Below are 7,876 nucleotides of genomic sequence, written 5' to 3' on the forward strand. Positions count from 1 at the left end.
CTTTATGGAAGCAGACTGCCACCTCTTTCTCCCATGGAGCAGCTGATGAGTTCAAACTGCCAGCCTTGTCCCACCAGGGCTCCTTTGGTAAAGACTACCTGTAACCCGTTGCCGTCGAGTCAATTCTGACTCATAGCGACCGACCCTATAGCTGATAAAGACTAAAAAAAAAAAAAAGACTACAGCCTAGAAAACCCTATGGGGCAGTTCTGCTCTGTCACATGGAGTCACTATGAGTCGAAATTGACTCAATGGCACTTAACAACAACAGTCAAGAAGGGAAAATCAAGTGATGGAAATCCTTTCAGAGTACAGAAAAGGCATATGCGGTATTTATGATATATAAATTCATGCTTTATACCTGTGAAAATCCTTATATAAACACTAAAGTAAGGACCTAAGAATAACATTCACAGCAAGACATGATGACCATATTATTAATTCTGCTTATTGTTCCTATGTTTTATGATCCCTGAGGTTAAGCAGAGCAAACAAGACAAATTTGAATTGGTCACTATAATCACAGGAAAATCAAATGCTAATTTAAATCATTGCTCTGTTCCAGAATAGCTTTATGTCCTTCCAAAGCTGGGGAGTAGAATGATTTTTATGATCTCAAAGTAGAAAAGGTGTTATCTTCTGGGTTTTTTTTTAAAGCAGTATATGCACATTCTTGTTGGAAGACTGAATTTGGAATAAGGGAACCCTTCTGGTGGCGTGGAAACCCTGGTGGTGTAGTGGCTAACCAAAGGGTTGGCAGTTTAAATCCGCCAGGCGCTCCTTGGAAACTCTATGGGGCAGTTCTACTCTGTCCTATAGGGTTCCTATGAGTCGGAATTGACTCAATGGCACTGGGTTTGGTTTTTTGGTTTGGTCTGAGGCTTGAAAGAGCCAATGCATTGTCAAAATACTCTACTTGGGAACATTTTCCTGATTCTTGGTGTGTGGAGGAGGAATGGAGAGTCTACAGAGTTGTGGGTCATCAGGAAACGGTCACAAGTGTGATTCAAGTCTGAAGAGAACAAACTAGGTATGTTTTCTCGACTGTTGTATTCAAGTAGAAAATGCAATGTCTACCCTCTCAGTGCTTCCCTTTTTGTAGGTTTACTTCCATCCTCTGCCCCTCCTTACCACTGGGACTCGAAAGTATGGAGAATACAAGGAGTATTTTTTTTCTAGTATTTTCCAGATGAGGAACACAGTAGGTGCCAGGGGATTGGGACTACTGTATAGTGTAATCTCCAAGGTGCTGATTTTGACCTTGTTCTCTAAATTCTCTGGGCTTCTGAGTTCTTTGTCCTCGCAGTATTGCAGACGGCAGAGCTACCTGATTAAGATGGAGTTCTCAAAAGAGAATAAACCAATAAACCTTTGAAGAAAGTGGAGGGGGGGGGAGCCAAATTATCTTCAAAACAATGTATTAGGTATAGGTGTTTTAAGGAGAAATGCTTTCAAACATTAGAAAACTATTAAGTTAATTCCACAGTACAAAAATCACCCCAAAGGCACATGTACACACACACAAATACACACTTGGAGAGCCTAAGCTGATCTCATACACAGCTGCAAAAGTGCTAAAGAAAATATTGGGAAATCAAGTCTAATCCTCTGTTATTTACTGCTGTTGAGTCAATTCTGACTCATAGTGACCCTGTGAGACAGAATAGAACTGTCCCGTAGGGTTTCCATGGCTGTAAATCTTTACGGAAGCGGACTGTCACATCTTCCTCCTGCGGAGGAGCAGCCGGTGGGTTCAAACTGCCAACCTTGGTTAGCAGCTGAACGCTTTAACCCCTGTGCCACCAGGGTTCCCCAATCCTCTGTTAAAAAGAGAATGATGCAGCAGGACCAAATAGGGTTTACTCTGATTATGCAAATATCATTAGAGAAAACAATGTAAGTAATCTCATTGATGAAAAAAAGCAATAATGAATTTTTTGGAAATCCTTCCAGAAATATGGAAGGATAATTTCTTAGTATGAAAAATAAAAAACTTAAGCCGATAGTAGACATCACACTTAGGTTGATATACTAGCAGCGTTCCCTCTACGTTTGAGGATGAACATTATCGCCGTGATTATTTGACATAATCCAGAAGGTCTCACCAGGCGTTAAGGCAAGAAAAAGAAATGAGATGCATATCTCATACAAAAAAAAACCCCAAGAGAATCAGTCGAGTGATGACTTGGAATTAATAAGAGAGATTAGTGAAATGGTTAGTGACAAAATGAATGTACAAAAATTACTTCCCAATTTACTAGTAGTAGCCTGTTAGAAAGTGTAATGGGCCGAAGACCTCATTCACAACAGATATAAAGCATAATAATGAGCCCAAAAGAAATTGTCTGGTAACTTCCATTTTCTGCTCTGTGGTAGACTTGGAATGTGGACCAACCTTCCCTGTGAAAACAAATAACACTACTGGATAAAATGGAAAAATCTTCTTAAACAGGTGCATGAACTGGCCCAAAATAAGGGCTGTGCAGGCCGAATGCCAAGAAAAGATGAGAACCAAGGGGGAAGAGGAGCATGGTAACTGGTTTTCTCTTTGAAGATGATTTGCTAACCCAGGTTTCCCTGAGCCTTGGTTTTTCAGCCTGATGGAACTCAGGGGGCCGTAAACAACACCTAGAGCCCCCTCCCAAGGTGGGGAGTCTAATTGGAACCTGCCCACTTTTAAGGGAAAAATCACGTGATCATCTCAATACATTTAATGAAATTCAATGTCCCATTCACAATTTAAAAAAACTCTCATCAAACTAGGAATAGAAGGAAACATCTTTAACCTGAGAGTTATCTCAAAAAAAAAAAAAAAAAAAATGAGCAGGCGTCATACCTAATGGGGAAACATGGAAAACATCATTTCATTTTAGCTGGCAATTAGCATGAGTATCCACTATTCTCACCTCTGTTCAAAATTACACAGAAGATCCTAGCAAGTGCAGTAGGGTAAAAATAAAATAAGACATAGAAAAGAGTGATGAATATACGCTAAAGCTAGATTATTGTGATGGTGGCACAACTCGGTAAACTTAATAAAAAGTGTTCGAATATATACTTAATTTATGACTGTAAATTATATCAATATATTTTTAAAAAGAAATGGATGAACCCCTGAAACTATGGCCCTGAGATAATCTTTAAACCTTAAGCCAATAATACTCTCTGAAGTCTTAAAACCAAGCAATAGTTTAGCTTAACTAGTACAGAATGTCTGCCTTGAGCATTGTGCTCTTTTAAGAACCGTTTATATGGGATCAAATTGACAACAGCAACTTGAAAGATTAGATAGGAAACGTAGGGGGCAGTGAGTTTGTGTTAATGGGGGAGGAATAAGTCAGAAAAGGCTGAGAATGGTTGCACAACTCAAAGAATGTAATCAATGTCACTGACTTGTACATGTAGAAACTGTTGAATTCGTGTATCTTCTCTGTATATTCTCAACAACAACAACAAAAATAAAGTAAAAAAAAGAAACAGAGAAGAAGAAATAAATCTCATATTACTCACCGACTATATGCTTGTCTATATACAGAAAACCTGAAAGAATCTACAAACTATTAAATTTAAAAAGAGTCTAGCTAGGTTGCTGGACACAAAATCAATATACAAAAATCAATCTCGTTTCTATACATCAGTAAAAAAAGTTGAAAATGCAATAAAAAAGGTACTATTTATTGTTGTCACTGGGTGCTATTGAGTTGATTCCAACTCCTAGCGACCCCATGTGGCAGAGTAGAACTGGCCCACAGGGTTCCTGTGGCTGTAATCTCTACAGAAGCAGATTATCAGGTCTTTGTCCTGCTGAGCCGCTGGGTGGGTTCAAACCACCACCTTTTAGACAGCAGCTGAGAGTTAACCATCTACACCACCAGGGCACAATTCACAATATAATGTACCTAGGAATACTCTAACACACAGTGTACAAGAAACATTGTGGAGAAAATTACAGTGTTCTATTGAAAGACATTAATTAAAAAACATAAGCTAGTAAGTGATAAGCCATGATTCTGGGTAGAGAGACTCAACATTTTAAATATGTTGATTCTTCCAAAATAGATTTATAAAGTTAATGTGATTCCAGTCAAAATCCCAAGAGGGTTTTGTTTTGTGGCGTGTGTGTGTGTGTGTGTGTGTGTGTGTGTAGAACCTGACAAAATGATCCAAAAATGAGTATCCACTCATACTCATGAGAGAGCCAAGGCCCAAGAATGTCAGGGCACTTGAGGACGGGCAAGGTGGAGGGAGACGTGTGTTACCAGATGTAAAGAATTCCAGGTGGAAAGTCTCAAGACTGAAGAGGCTCAGTCCCTCTAGATTCTATTGTTGTTGGGTGCATCGAGTCAATTCCAACTCATAGCAAACTCGTGTGACAGAGTGGAACAGCCCCACAGAATTTCCTAGGCTGTAATCTTTACGGGACCAGATTCCCTCCCCCCCATCCCTCTCCCCTCACCCGCACCCCAACTCCTCCTACAAACACTGGAATGGACAAATCTCTGGATATACACCAAAATATTACCAGAGGCTCCATCTCTGATTGTGAGGCTTAATTGTATCTTAAATAAACCTTTACAAAGAGGGAAGTCCAACCCCATCCTTCAGGATTCAGGTAAAGTGGTTCCTGAACCAACATCAGTAGGATCTTTTGTTACTAGGATTCGACCTGGAAGCCCAATGGATGGCACTATCTTGCTCCCCACAAAATGCTGCTTTTACCAGCAAGAAGGAGTCATCCTGGGTAAATATCACCCCTCATTTGCTAGGGTAACTAAGCCAATAGGTTGGGGGCTCATATAAACAGCCCGTTTGTTATGGATTGAGTTATGCCCCCCTAAAATCCGTGTTGTAATCCTAACTCCTCACTATACCTTTGGATGTGATCCTATTTAGAAATAGGGTTTTCTTTGTTATGTTAGTGAGGCCATACCAGTGTAGGGTGCGTCCTAAACCTAGAACTGCCCATCAGGGTTTCCTAGGCTGTAAATCTTTGTGGAAGCAGACTGCTGCATCTTTCCTATAGGGTGGCTGGTGGGTTCGAACCACCGGCCTTTCTTTTAGCAACCAAGTGCTTAACCACTGTACCACCAGGGCTTCTTCCATATAAAGATCACAGTCCAGGGAACCCTATGGGCCAGTTCTACTCAGTCCTAAAGGGTTGCTATGGATCAGAATAGACTCGATGGCACGCAATACCACCACAACCAGGAAGAAGCCTTGGTTTGTCAGAGCTCTGTGCATAGGACAGGGTCCCTGGCTGCACTGGCTAGAGTGGAGGAGGGAGGGAGACAGACAGTGGAAAGAGCCTCGGGCAGGGAGGCAGCAGGCCTGGCTGGGAGTTTTTATGCCACGATATAATCCTGTGACCTTGGACAGATCTCTTAGCTGCTCGGGGCTTGTTCCTCCTCTCTAAAATGGTAGTAGCGTCTACCGGCACAGTCATGGAAGGATGGAGTGAATTTCTCTGAGTATAAATGCTACTATACAAGAGGTAATGGGGCTTGGACCCACTCATTAAGTGGATGTCCCAGGTTTGGGTGCAGAACAAAACAGAAAACACATTGAAAGCCCTAGGGTAAAACATTCTGTGCTGGGGTGCCCTGGCTACATCGTTACTTAATCATTACTCTGCTGCTAAATGATTTACCATTTGGCAGGTCCCAGCTTGTTCACACCTGGCCCTGTCTGGCTGTGTCGAGTGTGGGTGGAGACGGCCTCAGCACTTGCAAACATGCACAGTACAGGTAGTCTCCGACGTACGACATATTCCACTCATATTCCAGTTACGACGAACTGCACTTATGACCATCTGTTCTGTGTTTTGTTTTTTTTTGGTACATCTTGTTAGTGATATGTACTTCATACAATGTTGCACCATGTAATTTGCTGATGTTACCATTCTCAGATGTTCACTTGCAGATGCTCCATGTGATTTACTGCTCAAAAAACTGCAATAGAACAGGCAATAATAAACACTGCTGAGGACAGAGTCATTGGATCGGAACTGTCTCTTCTCTGAATTTTCCCCATCTCTCTCTTCTTTAGGCTTCCAGATGACCCCCACACTGGCCTGTGAGGCACATGTAGCCCCTGAGCCCACTCAGCACTTTCTGAGATGGGCAAGGAGCCACAGACTGACCTGGAGCCAAGACCCAGGCAACTGGCTATTTATTTCACGTGCTACAAATACATTCTCCCAATTCATTTCCTCTCTCCCCTGATCCTGGAAACCCTGGTGGCTTAGTGTTTAAGAGCTACTACTGCTAACCAAAAGGTCGGCAGGTCAAATCTACCAGGCGTTCTTTGGAAACTCTATGGGGCAGTTCTACTCTGCCTATAGGGTCACTATGAGTTGGAATTGACTCGACAGCAAAGGGTTTGGTTTGTTTTTGTTTCCCCTGCTCCTAACAGTGCGGGCCCAGAAAGCCAGTTGTGGGGGGGTGGGGGGGCTGGGGGGCTGGAGGGGGTGCTGGGGGGGCTGGGAGGAGCTGGGGGATGGGGGGTGGGGGAGTGGGAGGCAGCAAAAGAAGCCCAAGGAAGTGCAAGTTGCATTTAAGAAGGGAACTTGGAAGAACTTATCTGCAAGATGCCCTTTTAAAAACATTAATTTTAAAATTTTTCACATTTTATCCAAAAGAGTGGATAAAGCATATTTGTACAGTTTAAGGAATTAAAAAAAAAAAAATCCATATCCTTAATATCTATCCTAAGAAAAAGAATATTACTAGGATCATAAAAAAAAAAAAAAAAAATTTTTTTTTTTCTTTAGAAACCTACATTTTCCAGTTCTCCCCCCATCATATCCCCTGTCCTCCAGCATCCCTCAGAGTCACAACTATTCTGACTTTCATCCCCTACTTTTTGCCTTTGCAGTAAGGTGTCTGTGTCTGTCTGTATGCCTGCTCTTTAGAATTTTGTATAGATGTAATATTATTGCTGTAGTCTGTATTTACTTTCGTCTTTCGCTCACCACTGTGCCTTTTAGATTTACGTTAATCCATATAGCTATAGTTTATTCATATTCATTGCTGTAATAGTATTGCACAAATATGTTGTTATTAGCTGCCTCGGAGTTGACCCCGACTCATGGCGACCCCATGCACAACAGAACAAAACGCTGCTCGGTCCTGCACCATCCCCGCAGTGGGTTGCAGACCAGGCTATTGTGACCCATGGCATTTTCATCAGCTGGTTTTCGGAAGTAAATTGCCAGGCATTTCTTTGTGCAAATACACCCACATTTATTTGTCCAATCTATTGTTGTATTTTTACATTATTTTCTAGGTTTTTGTTATTAAAGTTAATATTTGTATATCTTATAATAAGGAAGAACTCTGGGTGATGGTTCTTCACCTTAGTTACATACTGGAATTACCTAAACGGCTTTAAAAAATACTGATGCCTGTGTCCCACCTTCAGAGATTCCGATTTAATTAGTCTGTGGTTTGACCTGGGCAGCTGGACATTCAAAGTCTCCCCAGGTGTTTCTAATGGGCATCCAAGGAGGAGAACTATTGTTCTAGGAAGTGCTTCTCACTCTTTATTGTGCCTACCGACTACCTGGGGACCTTGTTAAACTGCAGATTGTAACTCAGTAGGTCCATGGTAGGGCCCAAGATTCTGCATTTCTAACAAGTTCCCAGGCGATGTTAGTCCAAGCCTCCCTTTTGAGTCTTGCTGAATTGTAGGGTATCTGTGGTTCAACTTCCCTGTTGTTGATGTTTGTTGTGTTCAAGTTGATTCTGACTCCTGGCCACCCCAAATGTGCAGAGAACTGCTCCACAGGGTTTTCAAGGCTATGATCTTTCGGAAGCAGATTGCCAGGCCTGTCTTCTGAGATGCCTTGGTGTGGGTTTGAATCACCAATATTTTGGCT

This window comes from Elephas maximus, chromosome 13, assembly GCF_024166365.1.
Source record: "Elephas maximus indicus isolate mEleMax1 chromosome 13, mEleMax1 primary haplotype, whole genome shotgun sequence".
In the NCBI taxonomy this organism is placed as follows: Eukaryota; Metazoa; Chordata; class Mammalia; order Proboscidea; family Elephantidae; genus Elephas; species Elephas maximus.